Here is a 15,976-nt window from a genome sequence, read left to right as displayed (position 1 = left end):
CAGGGTCTCACTGTCAACCAGGTTGGAGTGCAGTGGCCTGATCACAGCTCAATGCAGCCTCGATTTCCCCGGCCCAAGTGATCCTCCCACCTCAGCCTCCCAAGCAGCTGGGATGACAGGCATGTGCCACCGTGCCCAGCTAATTTTTAAATTTTTGTAGAGACAGAGTAGCTATGTTACCCAGGCTAGTCTCGAACTCCTGGGTTCAAGCGATCCTCTTGCCTTGGCCTCTCAAAATGCTGGGATTACAGATGTGAACTACCTCACCCAAAGCAGGAGGCAGTCTTTAACAGAGTAAAATCATAAAATAAATGCAGAAAAAAGCATTTGATATCATTTAGCATCCATTTTCCTAGGAATAGGAGCGAATTTTCTTACCTGATGAGGGTCATCTCTTAACTACATTAATCTGTTAACAAAACATTGAATTCACTTTTATTTTTATTTATTTATTTAATTTTGGAGACAGGCCATGACATCTAGCCTGCATTCAGTTTTTCTGATGTAAAACCATCATTAAATTCCTGGGGTAAATCCAACAAATCAATATTTTGTTATCCTTTTTAAAACTTCATATTCAGTTTGCAAGTATTTCAAATTTTTGTAACTGTATCAGTGATACTAGCTTATATTTTTTCTTTTTCATACTATCTTTGTTGAGTTTGGTGTCAAGGTTATGAGCTGGAGAGCATCCCATTTTTTTTCTTCTTCTTAAAATGAGCAAGGGAGTATTCCCCACCCTCCTCCCCCGAACTGCCTCCCCACTCACAAATGGCTTGTGGTAAAACAGCAGTTATTCTCTTTGAATGTATGATGAACTCACTGGTGAAGTAAGCTGAGCCTGGAGTTCTCTTTGTGGGCAGAGTTGTCCATTCATTCAATTGCTTTACATGACTATAAGACAATTTAGATTTTCAATCTCTTCTTGAGTCAATTTTGGGTAAATTATGCTTTTCTATTACATTCACTCCAACTACATTTTCAACTTTATGGGCATAAACTTGTACATATCTTTATGTCTTTAATGGCTACAGCATCTCTATGTTTCCTTTTTGATTACTGATAGTTAATATTTATTCCTTCTTTTTCTTGATCAGTTTCACCGGTTTGTCATTTTTATTAATCTTTCCACTTTTAAATGTTATTTGTTTCATTTATTCATACTTTTTTCATTTTTAAAACTTACTGTGGTACTCTTATTCTAACAATACAGATGTTTGTCTCATCCATTTTCAGCCTAGCTTTTCTAACATATATTAATACATTTGAGGCTATGAAATTCCCTCTAAATAATACTCTAGCTGCCCCCCTCCCACCAAAGTTTTGATACATCATGTTGTCATTCAATTATAAATACTTTCCATTTCCAATATATCTTCCTCTTAAGGTCATGAGTTACTTAGAACCACATTCCTTAAGTTCCAGACATGAAATTTTTCAAGTGATCATTTTACCACTGAACTTAAGCTTAATTGCACTGTGGTGAGAGAATATGCTTCTGCATTTCTGGTCTCTGAAATCTGAAATTTATGGCCTACTTTTTAATAAATGTCCCACCTGTACTCAAAATGTGTATTCTACAGTTGTTTGATATAATGTTCCATATGTTCACTAAATCAAGTTTGATAATGTTCAATTCATCTATATATTAATTTTTTATATGCTTGTTCTATCTAATACAAAGGGAGGGGTGTTAATATTTTCTGCAATGACTGGATTTTTTATTCTCCACGCAGTTCTGACATTTTCTACACTACGTCTTTTGGGGTATTATTACTAGGTGAACATTATATATATTATATATATATATATATTTTTTTTTTTGAGACATGGTCTGGCTCTGTCACTCAGGCTGCAGTGAAGTGGCACAATCTTGGCTCACTGCAACCTCCACCCTCGGGCTCAAACCACCCTCCCACCTCAGCCTCCTGAGTAGCTGGGACTACAGGCACATGCCACCACACTCGGCTAATTTTTGCATTTTTTTTGTAGACAGGGTTTCGCCACGTTGCCCAGGCTGGTCTCAAACTCCTCAGCTCAAGCCATCCTTACGCTCACAAAGTGTTGGGATTACAGGCATGAGCCACCAAGCCCAGCCACATATAACTTTAGGATGGTTTTATCTAGTAATAATTCTGTGGCTGTTTTGTTTGATACTAATACAACTACATCAGAATTCTCTAGGTTACAATTTGCTCAGTGTAGCTTTTGCTATCTTTTAAATTTCAAAATTTATTACTCTTATGTTTTATGTCTTTTATAAATAGTACATTATTTAATATTCGATCATCTTTGTCTCATAACTGGAGCATTTAGTCTATTTTCACTTAGTGTAAAAGTGGTCAACATGCAAGGACAGATGAAAACTAGAAGAGTCAAAGGCAAAAGCTAGAAATCAAAACACCATCATAGAAACGAAGAATCCCATTAATGAGCTCATCAACAGACAGGACCCAGCTGAGGAAAGAGCTGATGGACTTGAACAAATGTCAGTAAAAACTGTCAAAACTGAAATGCAAAGAGGAAAAATGAAAAAATGCACAACAAAATATTCAAGAGCTATGGGACAGTTACAAAAAGTGTAATACACAAATGGGAATACTACATGGAGAAGAAAGGGAACAGAACAAATATGTGAAATAATGACAGAGAATTTCCCAACATTAGTGATAGATACCACACCACAGATCCAAGAAATTCTGAGAACACCAAAAATGGTAAACACCAAAAAAGTCTACACTTAGGCATATGATATTCAAACTGCAAAAAATCAGACAAAGAGAAAATCTTCAAAGAATCCAGAAGAACACTCTACCTATACAGGGGCAGAAATAAAAATTACTTTGTACTTCTCTTCAGAAACCATGTAAGCAATAAAAAAGGAGTAACATATTTAAACATCATACCGGAAATCTTAGCTAATGCAGTAAGGTAAGACAAGGTATGCAGACTGGGAAGAAAGAAATAAAACTTTCTTCACAGATGGCATGATTATTACAATTATAAAGAAAATCCAAAAGAATTGATGGGGAAACTTCTGGAACTAATAAATGATTACAGCAAAGTTGGAGGATACAAAGCTGATATATAGAAGTCCATTGCTTTCTTATATATAAGAAATGAACAGTTGGAATTTGAAATAAAAACACAGTATCATTTACACTGGCATCATTTACATTAGTATTTCATTACCAAATGCAATACTTACGTATAAACCTAACACAATATATCTACATGAGGAAAGATCTACATGAGGAAAATTATAAGACCCTGATGAAAGAAATCAAAGGACTAAATAAGTAGAGAGATATTCCATGTCTATGAGTAAGAAGACAATTATCATCAAGATGTCAGTTCTTCCCAACTTGATCTATAGAATCAACACAGTTCCAGTCAAAATCTCAGCGAGTTATTTTGTGGATTCCTACAAATACAATAATGAAGAAGAACAATGTCTGAGGACTGACTCTACATGACTTCATGACTAACCATAAAGCTACAGTAATCAAAACAGTGTAGTATTGGCAAAAGGAGAGACAAACAGATCAATGGAACAGAAAAGAGAGCTCAGAAATAGACTCTCATAAATACAGTCGACTAGTTTATTTTTTATTTTTTTATTTTTTGAGATGGAGTCTTGCTCTGTTGCCCAGACTGGAATGCAGGGGCACGATCTGGAGTGACTGCAGCCTCCACCTCCCAGGTTCAAGTGAATCTCCTGTCTCTGCCTCCTGAGTAGCTGGGACTACAGGCACGCACACCCCCACACCTGGCTAATTTTTATATTTTTAGTAGAGATAGGGTTTCACCGTGTTGGCCAGGCTGGTCTAGAACTACTGATGTCAAGTGATCAGCCCGCCTCAGCCTGCTAAAGTGCTGGGATTACAGGCACGAGCCACTGCATCCGGCCCTGATTTTTGACTAAGGAACAAAGGCAATGGAAAAAAGATATCTTTTCACCAAATGGTGCTGGAACAGCTGGAAATCCACATGTAAAAAATAAGTCTACAAACAGGCTTCATACTCTACACAAAAGTAACTCAAATTGGATCAAAGTCCTAAATGTAAGAGTTAAAATCTATAAAACTCTTGTAAGAAAAAATGAGGGTAAGTCTTCATGACCTCGAATTTGGTTGGTAGTGGATTTTTAGATATAAAACCAAAAGCATGAACAACAAAGAAAAAGACAGATTGGAGACTTCATCAAAATTTATGTGTGCTTCAAAGGATAGTATCAAGAAAGTGAAAAGACGATCCACAAAATGGGAGAAAATGTTTGCAACTTCATATTTCTTAACGAGGGCCTTTATCTACAATATGTGAAATACTCTTACAACTAAATAATAAAGTCAGATAGCCCAATTAAAACATAGGCAAAGGATCTGAATAGATATTTCTCCAAAGAAATATACAAATGACCAGGCTGGGCACAGTGGCTCACACCTGTAATCCCAGCACTTTTGGAGGCTGAGATGGGCAGATCACTTGAGCCCAGGAGTCTCAGACCAACCTGGGCAACTATCTGTACCAAAAAATTAAAAAAAAAAAATTAGCTGCGCGTGGTGGAAAAAAAAAAAAAAGTTAGCCAGGTGTGGTGGTATGCACCTGTAGTTCCATCAGGCTGAGGTGGGAGGATCACTTGAACTCAGGAGGTGGAGGTTACAGTGATTGAGATCATGCAACTGCACCCCAGCCTGGGTGAAAGAGTGAGACGCTGTCTCTAAAAAAAGAAAGAAAGAAAAAATACAAATGACCAATAAACACATGAAAAAAATTGTTCAACATCATTTGATAAATGATCATTAGAGAAACACAAATCAAAACCATAATCAGATAATATTTCCAACCCACTAGGCTGGCTGTAATAAAAAATAGTAGTAACAAATGGTGAGAATTGAAGAAACTGGAACCATCGCACATTGCAGGGGTTAATTTACAACGGTAAACAGCCACTTTGGAAAAGCCTGGCAGTTCCTCAAAATGTCAAACATGGAATTACATATGACCCATCAATTCTACTCCTAGGTATATACCCTAGAGAAATGAAAACATGTGGATACAAACACGTGTACATGAATGTTCACAGCAGCATCACTTATAATAGCCAAACTGTGGAAAAAATTCAAAAGTCTATCAGCTAGTGAATGAATAAACAAAGCATGGTATATCCATACAATGTTGTTGTTATTCGGCCATAAAAGGGAATAAAATACTGATAAATCTACAGCTTGGATGAACTTTGAAAACATTAGGCTAATTGAATAAAGCCAGTCACAAGACCACATATATAATTCCATATGAAGTGTTCAGAACAAGCAAATATCTAGAAACAGAAAGTAGATTAGTGGTTGCCTAGTGTTGGGAAGTGTAGTGCAATGAATGGGGAGTGACTGCTAATGGGTATGTAGTTTCTTTTAATAATGCACTAAAATTGATCGTGGTGATGATTACACAATGCTGTGAAAAACACTAAAAAAGCAATAAACCGTACACTTTAAATGGGTGAACTGTATATGTGTTATGGAGTTGAAATGTGTTACACCAATGGGGGCAATATATATATATATATGTTGGGATCCTGACCCTTCATTCCTCAGAATGTGACCTTACTTGGCAATAAGGTCTTTACAGGGGTAATCTAATTAAATGAAGTCATTAAGGTGGATCCTAATCCAATATGACTCTTGTCCTAACAAATAGGGGAAACTTGGACACAGAGACAAACATGCACAGAAGGAAGACTATATAAACAGACACAAGGAGAAGACTGCCACCTACAAGCCAATGAGAAAAACCTGGAACACATTCTTCCCTAAGAGTCCTTACAAGGAAACAACCCTGCTGACACCTTCATTTCAGACTTGTAGCCTGCAGATCCTGAGACAATACATTTCTGTTAAGACACCCTATTTGTGGAGCTTTCTAAAGGCAGCCCCAGCATATATGTAAAGCTATATATGTAAAGCTTTACATGTGTATATATATACACATACACAGCAACCTGCATACTGTGTATATATACACATATATACATGTATACATATGTACGTATAGCTATACACATATGTACAACTTTACATATATATGTATAAATACACAAAGGAACATGAATATATACATATACACACACATAAACAACTTATAAGAAAGTCACTTCAAATATAATGGCATAGTTAAGTTGTAAGTAAAAACTGTTGTAGACACTTGATTAGCAAAACAAAAAATCTTGGCCCTCACGGAGCTTACATTCTAGTGGAATATTAATAGTTGAGCATATCAAGGAGTGTAGGTCAAGTGGCTGGGGGAAATGCCACTGACCAGCAAGATTACACCTACATTTCCAGGGCAGAGAGAAGAAAATGAGTTCCCAAAGATAGAAAAAGACGTGTTGGCACAATAACCAAGAAATGGAAGAGACTGTGTCAACTGCAGATGTTGAAGCTAGTAAAAATCAAGTCCAAGAGGCTTGGCAATTAGGAGCACATTTGACTTCAACAAAAATAATTCCAGGAGTGTGATGGCAGCTGAGATTCTAGCATGTAAACTACTTGCCAGCAACTTTAGGAGATTACCTGGGCCACTCTGTTGCGCCAATGTGACAAAACCCCAACCCTGAATAAATCCAACTTCTGACCTCTTCTACAACTATGGCTTCAACAATGGGCATTACTGAAGAAAGCTCTGCCATTTAGCTATCACTGTAAGTCTACAGGGTCCAACTCACTGCTAGTCCATTCTCTAATTCTCCAGTATTGCTATTTCAAACTAGCTGTTACCCTCATACATCATCCTTACCTCCTCCTCGCTTCTGGAACCAATCACATCAGTCACATGGTTCTCAAAGACATGAAAGCCAAACCACTAAGTAACTCTTTTAACTCTCTGCCATTCAAATGACACACATGCCTATGTCCACACCTATCCCTTCATCTGCCTTTGATCTGGATCCCAACTTCCTCCTCCTGTTCAGGAACCTTGGTGTACCAATGATCTTAGTCAACCCCTCCTGCACCTCCTGCAGTTTTACCTCTACTGATTCCATCTCACTATCCTATTAGCAGTTAAACATGAAATTCAAGTTTCTTCCACTAAAAAAAAAACACAAACAACAACAAAACACGCCAGGCGCAGTGGCTCACACCTGTAATCCTAGCACTTTGGGAGGCCAAGGCGGGCGGATCACCTGAAGTCAGGAGTTCAAGACCAGCCTGGTCAACATGGTGAAACTCCTTCTCTACTAAAAATACAGAATTTAGCTGGGTGTGGTGACGCGTGCCTGTAATCCCAGCTACTTGGAAGGCTGAGGCAGGAGAATTGCTTGAACCCAGGAGGTGGAGGTTGCAGAGAGCCGAGATCAGACCACTGCATTCCAGCCTGGGCAACAGAGAGGCTCCGCATAAAAAAAAAAAAAAAAAAAATTCCTTCAACCACATACAATTCTATTGCTGTAGCTCTGCCCTTCATAACAGTTTTTAAACAGTTGCCCATACTTGCTACTGCATTTCTTTACTTTGGGGTCCTCTCCCACCACAAACTAGGTAGACCCTGATCACTCCATTGAAATTGTTCTTGATGAAATTACCAGATACGGCCTGGTTAAGAAAGCCAAAGGAAGACAAAAATTACCATAATTCCTCATTTATAAGATTCATATTCATCCCTCCCCTACATTTTAATAGGATACATATTGAAGTACTTTCACTGACCAATGAATGCAATGGGTCAGTTTAATTAGCAGGTTTTTCTTTAATGTCTTACAATCACGTACTTAGATTCAATCAAATATGGTGTTGTTTTAAATGGAAGTTTTTTTAAAAAATGGATACTTACTTTTTTAGGTTGTATCAGCAGCTTTTAACTCCACTAACCACTTGCTTCTTGAAATACTCTTATTTTTTGGCCTCTGTAATACCACGTTATTTTCCTTCAGTCTCAGCTGCTCCTTCTTGATCTCCTTGTGTTCCTTTTCCAGTCTTCTTTTCTCACTCATCAACTCCTCTGGATGAGTTCATCCACTTTCATAGTTTCAGTGCTACTACCCACCAATTGGTAGGATATGTCTATAGCTTGTCAAATAGCAGGTAGGCATGTCTTTCAGACATCAGGTCAACTGATTTTTGTTCCAGTTCCAAAGTATTGAGTCTAATAATCATTTGGGTCAGGTGGCTAGCCATCAGAGTGAGGATAAATTATGTTTACAATTATATTGTATCACTCAGTGTAGTGTACCTGACCCAGATAAGGTGGTCCTCAGTACATAACCTAGAGTAGATCATATGAAAAATTTCTCCAGCCTTTTATACACAGTAGGGTGGGTCTACAAGGAGTCGCTTACACTTTCAGGTTTAATACAACACCTATTCCCACATTATTATCCCCACTGTGCACTGCTCCACCCACCCATTAATGGCCCTTGAGCCTGTAAGTTTTTGGAGTTCAGAAGTTGAGTATGCTGCCTTCCAACACCCCAGCATCCATCTCCCGTACCACCTACCCTAAACATGCACCTCCTTCTGTTTTCCTCTCTTGGTGAATGCTTACTGCTGAGGTATTATATATCCCAAAGGTATTGAATTTCCAGTCAGCATAAGTCAAGTGCAAATGGTTATCCACCATTTCTTCATCCACCAATATTTACTGGGCACCTTCTATGTATCACATATCATGTTAGGCTCTGGGATGCAAGTGAAAAAAGTTATCACCTCTGCCCTCATGGAGCTTACAATCAGTAGGGGAAACACACAATATACAAGGATTATTTTATGTATTAACAGTATATAAACAGGGTACTGTGATAATAGCTAGGAAACACTTGCTTTTTAGATAGAATGATCAAGAAAGGCCTCTGAGAAAGTAGTTAAAACTGGATTTGAAGCCTGACTCCTCAATTACAAGCTGCATGACCTTGGGCAAGTAAGTCGCTTATCCTCTCAGAATCTGTTTCCACATTGGTAATACGGAGATAATCATACCAAACTCAACAAATTCTCATTACTACTAATGATCATGAAAACTCTTCAATGTCTCATCACTGTTTTACAAGGCCCTTCACGATCTATCTATGCATATTTCTCAATATTCCTTAGCAAACTTCCAGCAATTTGAAACATTTTCAGCCCTCTTTTTGGACAAGCTTTTAATCAGTCCTCACATTTCTCCACATTACTTCTATCAAATCATTGAGGTGCCTCATTTACATGCTCTTGTAGCACCCTATACTTTGCCTTTTACCATTAACATTGTAATCTCCCTATTTCACACCTCTGTTGATGCTACTGGAGCACAACTTTGGTGGGGGCAGGATCCTGTCTTGTGTTCCAAGTGCCTGATACAATGCCTGGCACCTAATATAATCTCAAATACTTGATGACTGAGACCATTTGTATGCCAAGAAAAGCAGCAGTAGAGAGGTGAGGGACACGGAGATAAGAGAGAGGAAGTCTGACAGGGGAAGGTCCTGAAGATGACAGGAGGAGACCAGAGTCAGTTGGCCTTAAAGGCCTACCTCATTCTCTGAGACTGGAAACAAAAAAGGATGGAGGTGGTTATAGATGGGGAAGAAATCATGCTTTTGGACTGTCCCTTCTGTTTGAATTAAGCAGCAAAGTCATCTTCTGAGAAGGAAGTGGTCTGAAAAGAGGGCAATAACATTTGTTATAACTGATGAGAATGGGCAAAGGAACTATGCTACGTCATGTCGGAGGATGGATAGGTTACTGAGGATTTCTTCAAGGCTGCAATAATGAAAGAGCAGTCTGGACAAAGAGCAAAGAGGAAAACAGAAGGCGTGGTTCAGTACAAGAAAATGCTGGAGGTAAAGTAACCAAAACCTCACAGACCAACTTGGATAAATCACCCATAGAATGTTGAAGATATTGAGAATAATGACCAGAATCAAGGCAGGCAAGGAACACTGTGAGCCAAAGCTTCCAGCAAATCAAAGGGAATGATCAGGCAGTTGTAAGACTAGAGGTAGCTGATAGTATAACCTCTTGGCATGAGCTTCAGAGGCAGAGATTTTTGAGAGATGCGTAACGATGGAGTAGGGGGAAAGGACAGCAACCACTGTATCTTGAGATATGTAGAATGTGAACACAGCCCACGCTGGTGTGAGCTGTAGGGTATGGCAGGGCCTCAGGTGGCAGCCAAATTTGTAATGGGCATGGCAGTGAAGAGAAAAATCAGAAGAGAAGGCTAAGATGTAGCCAAGTATGGCCTAGGAAGGGGATCAGTGACTGGGGGGTGACTAGAACATAATACAGAATGGAGATAAGTGAAGGCAAAAATGGATGACAAGGGAGGTTTGTACTTTTATTTAAAAGACTGCAGGAAAACCAGGAATGAGCCTCATGGATGCTTCATTTCTGAAATCCCATGCTTAACATTCATCACTGTCTCCCATACATGATTCGTCTTCACTCTAAACTGCCTCCTGTCTCTGTAAATACTGCCATTAACATCCAAGTTACCCAGGCTTGAAAAATGGATGAAAAATGGGACTCAACCCTTACTCCTATATTCAGTCACTGAATCTTGAGTCTTCCTTTGAAGTGGCTTCAGCATCCACTCCTTCCTTATTACTCTGGCCATCATCTGAAACCAGTTCTCATAATTTTAAGTCTAGATTCCCATATCAGTCTCCTGGATAGCAGAGCTAATTAACATCGTTTCAGTTTACGCAGAGAGCTTTTGGGGTAAGTCTAGGTCAGACTCCCAAGTCCACTACTCATTCACTGTGACCTTGGGAAACTTATCTAAACCTGTTACATTTGTAAAATGGGGAATAACACCACTTTCCTCTGAGGAGCCACTGCAAGAATGAGACATTCTTGGAAAGTTCTTTGCACAATGCCTGTTACTGATTTTTTTTTTTTTTTTGTCTCACTCTGTCACCCAGGCTGGAGTACAGGGGCATGATCCTGAGTCACTGCAACCTCCGCCTCTCAGGTTCAAGCAATTCTCATCCCTCAGCCTCCCAAGTAGCTGGGATTAGACATGAGCCATCATGCCCTAATTTTTTGTACCTTTAGTAGAGATGGGGTTTTACCAAGTTGGCCAGGCTGGTCTCAAACTCCTGGCCTCAAGTGATTTGCCTGCCTTGGCCTCCCAAAGTGCTGGGATTACAGGCATGAGCCACCATGCCCAGCCTAAGAATTCTTGATTTTTGGAACCTTGATTATAAGCTGCCTGATGTCTGGAACAAAAACTTCTGTAACACTCTATCCCACGTGTACTTACAAAACACTCTAAACACTTATTAAACAGTTTGATGATGGCCAAAATAAAGAGGCATATGCTATTTTACAACACGGTAACACTCTTCATCACTTAAAATAATTAAGCTTTGAGAACACAAAATAAAGCTTTTTTAAAAAGCCATTCAGAAATAGGAAGCAGTTTGGGAAATAATGATTGTGCTATGCCAATCAAGAAAATGTTGTACCTGAAACATCTGAAGGTAGCAATCTGTTTTTTCTTTCCCTGCAGCTACCCTTATTGGAAACATAAGGGGATATAAAGTGAAAATAGGCAATGTTCGCCTGTTTTTATAGCTTTTAGCCTTATCACTTTTCAGTTTGGGGATGGAATGCCTTTGGCTCAGTAGATTCTACTGGCTTTGGGGAGCTCAGAAAGGCCATAATGGGGCCTACAGGAAGAGGAAAAAGAGAGCTGACCTCTTAAGTGCAGGCCTTAGGTACAAGAGGCTTTTTAAAAAAAATGACAAAACTTTTGAACTAAAAATGGAAAACGTAGTCTGACAAAGAATATTTGTGCAACTTTACAGTGCCAGTAAAATGTGAAAAGCTTGGATAGCCATACGTAGGTGTTTCTGAAACATTCCAGATTATATATATATATAATTTGTTTGTTTGTTTGTTTTTTGAGAGAGTCTTGCTTTGTTACCCAGGCTGGAGTGCAGTGGCACAATCTCTGATCACTGCAAATCCTCCACCTCCCAGGTTCAAGCGATTCTCCTGCCTCAGTCTCCCAAGTAGCTGGGACTACAGGCGCCTGCCATCACACCCAGCTAATTTATGTATTTTTGCTAGAGATGGGGTTTCACCATGTTAGCCAGGCTGGTCTCCAACTCCTGACTTCAGATGATCCGCCCACCTTGGCCTCCCAAAGTGCTGGGATTACAGGCGTGAGCCTCCACACCCGGCCCATGTCAGATATATTTAAAACTAAGAAAGCTTGGGAAAATCTCTGCCAATGATCTCCATATCAGTTAACCCCATTCCATAGGGTCAGAAAGGCAGAGGGTCTTAGTGCAGATGCCTGCATAAAGATAAAATGTTGCATGTTCTTGGAAAATATGGCTAGACCACTCTTCCCATACCATCCAGCTGAAGTATAAATTAGCATATCCATGTGGAAAAGTGGTATGAGTCAAGAACTACAAAAGTGTTCATATACCCTTGACCAGAAATTCCACCTCCAGTATTTTATCCTAAGAAAATAATTTATACACAAAGACATTCATCACAGCATTATGAGATACAATCTAAACTGTTCAAAATAAGTAAAGGTTATATGAATCATGGCACATCCATAACAATGGAGTACCATAAAATTAATAATAGTTGACACAGTTTTAATGACATGGAATAATGCCTGTAAATTGAGGGGAAAAACCCCAAGATATAAATTACACTGAGAATGATGAAACTATGTAAAAATATGCAGAAGTAGCAAAGTCACTGGCAAGGAATATGCAAAAATATCAAGTGCTTTTTTTTCTGGTGACAGAATTATAGGCAATTAATTGTTATACTTTTCTGTATTGTCTAAATTTTCCACAATAAGCATGTACTACTGACATAAACAGAAAAAACAAACATTATTCAACCAGGCAAGCATTAAAGAATGGACATTGTATACAGCTTTATTTCTTTTAGGAATTGCAGGTTCCTAACAAAGTGGGGGTGGGGGGGTGTTACAAACCAGTCACTAGGTAGGAACATTAGACTCCAAAAGCAGAGAAATGCTTAATTTTCTTCTACCTGTTTCACCACATTCATGTAGAACTGTAGTAAAAAAGATGGTGAATCAGGTTGAATCAATCTAAATAACAACTTAAAGCTCTCAAATCACATGAACCTAGGACCACTAAATCCAATGTCAGACATGTTTAAATGGTGCACTGCTCTACATTTTTCTATGATGAAAAGAGCTAGAAAATAATGGTAGTGTCATTACGACATTCCATGAAAATGGAGAAAATCTTGCAGGAACAATTAAGAAAATAAAAATGTTTACTCAAGGAAGAATGGTCTGGCTAAGTGCCTATTTATTTATTTATTTATTTATTTATTTTTTTACTAACTGAAGGCCAGAGAAATGAAGGCATACCTGTGAATTAAATTAATTTAATTTATAAATTAAATGAAGGCATACCTGTGAATTAAATTAATGCTTTAAAAAATTGACTTTACTTAATATACAAACAAATGTCAACTAATGAATACTTTATTGGCAGAAAAAAAAGACAACTTGGCTGGAAATGGTGAGTGTCTTGGACTGGTCTGAAGGAAGAACATCTGAAAGGTCTGAATGTCAAAGTCAGAACAGTCTCTGGTCAATCCTACTTTGCTTAAAATCCAACATTTTACCTTTCTTCAAATTCCTCAAGACTAAGGAAAACTTGGTTTTATACCAAGAATTATGAATCAACCTATATTCGCTATCCCTTACATCACATTTTCATTCTAGCTTTTCTGAAACACATTGCCAGATAAATGCCATATAACCTAAATTCACCTCAATGCTTTCATTTTGCCTTTACAATTATCTTAGGACAGATGCCAAGTTTTTATAATTTCAGGCCAGAAAATACTGAAGTGGCTCACCTAATGGTCAGAAAGTGAGTGAGTGAAAACAGACCTCAGGCGCGAAGCTATTTTCAGCACCAATTACACTGTGGGGGGGTTACCAGAACAAGAAAAGGCCTTCATAGTTCTAAGTGAAGAAAGATAAAAACATTTTATTTCGGCCAGGCGCGGTGGTTCACGCCTGTAAATCCCAGCACTTTGGGAGGCCAAGGCAGGCGGATCACCTGAGGTCGGGAGTTTGAGACCAGCCTGACCAAAATGGAGAAACCCCATATCTACTAAAAATACAAAATTAGCCGGGCGTGGCGGTACATGCCTGTAATCCCAGCTACTCGGGAGGCTGAGGTAGGAGAATCGCTTGAACCCTGGAGGTGGAGGTTGCAGTGAGCCAAGATCGTGCCATCGCACTCTATCCTGGGCAACAAGAGTGAGACTCAGCCTCAAAAAAAAAAAAAAAAAAAAAAAAATTGATCTTAGGACGCTGACAATTACAGTTCATTTCCTAAGATATTCCAGACAATCACTGGTTGGCTGACAGAATCTAGGTGACAGCTAAGATCACCCCTCTGAAACTCCCTTATATTTGGTTAAGCAGAAATCTGGGCTAGCAAAACAAACTACTAGAAAGTCAGGGTCTGGATAAGAAACAGTGACCATATTAAAGGCTGATGGCTTAATAATCATGACACTGCCATAAGGCCAAAGTCATAAAGTACTAATGTTCAAGACAGATAAACAACGTAAGCCCCAATTTGAAGATGATAAACTTCAAAGTGTATTTTTTAAAATGCAAGTTGCCTGTATGAAATAAGTTAAAAATTTATATGTAATTTCAGTGTAAAACACCAAAACTGAACATTAAAACTGTTCACAGAAAATAGAAAAAAAAAAAAAAAAAAAAAAACCAAATCACAATTACAAACGCACAGAGGTATCAGTTATAAGAACCAAGTAAATAAACTAATTTCTATTAATATTTTCATTTACTTTATAAAACTTTGTTGATTAAATTGAGGGAGTCTCTGACAATCTAAAGGGTAACAAAATAACAAATATACATCATTTCTTTATTAATCATACCACACAAATCAAGTTAAATTTTTTCTATCTGATTACAGAGTCAATAAAAATTGCATCTGTATTTACAGCAGCAACATAAAACTTTATTAGAAAGAAATGCTGTATCTGGACCAAAAAACTGCAACATGGTTTGGAAATCTAATGACTAAGAAGGTAAAACTGGCAACTATGTGCAACTACTGCTCGTAGATTCGGGTTTTTTCCCCCCAACATCCTTAAAATAAGCAGCCCCCCCAAAGGGATAATCCATTGAATAAGGAGACGATGTAGCCAAAGAAGGGATGATATGGAAAACCACATGAAATTAAATCAACATAAAAAGAACACACAAAGGCCATGGAAACTTGAGAAGGTGAAAGAAAAAAAAAAAAAAAAAAAACCCAAGCAAGGACAAGTCAGCTCCTTGGAGTTGCACCAACTCTTAAGTACCATGTCCCTATTCTAACTGAAATTGATGAGTCCACACCTGGGCACTTCAGTTTGAGAAATCAATTGGTTGGACTGACCATTAAAAAAAGACTTTGTTTTTAAGGTAGATAAAGCTTAGAGAGAGAAAGCTAAACAGAAAAGTACTAAATCCTTGTGAACTCAAAAATGATTTAGGAAGTCAAATGAAGCAAACTAAAAAACTGGATGAAAATGTTTCTCTAAGAGTAAAACCCAGTTTTCTGTGTGATTTAAAATCAAACAAACACACTATAGAAGAGAAATTTTCAAAGTGCACCCAATAAAACCTCAGAGGTTCCCTGGAGTGTTTGGGGTAGCATAGATTGAGACAGGAAGTGGGTTCAGGCCCATCTTCCCCAACCCTTCTTTACTTTAATTCGAACATTTCTAATTCTCTTTTGTCTTTTGTAGTTTCATGTAAGATATCATTTTAAAAAAATGAAAAAAAAATCTAATGCTGTCCCTTTCCCTAAGTTTGAAAATCACTGCTGAGGTTGAAATTACATTGGTGAGAAATATGATCATCATAAATCTAAAACACATTTTCTATGTAGTGCTACCAAAATACAAAGTTTCATCAAATATTTCACTACTATTCTGTAAAATAAATGAGAAAA

The sequence above is a fragment of the Hylobates moloch genome, unplaced genomic scaffold, assembly GCF_009828535.3.
Source record: "Hylobates moloch isolate HMO894 unplaced genomic scaffold, HMol_V3 SCAFFOLD_5, whole genome shotgun sequence".
NCBI lineage: Eukaryota > Metazoa > Chordata > Mammalia > Primates > Hylobatidae > Hylobates > Hylobates moloch.
The sequence above is the reverse complement of the archived record's forward strand: the minus strand, read 5'-3'. Positions refer to the sequence as shown.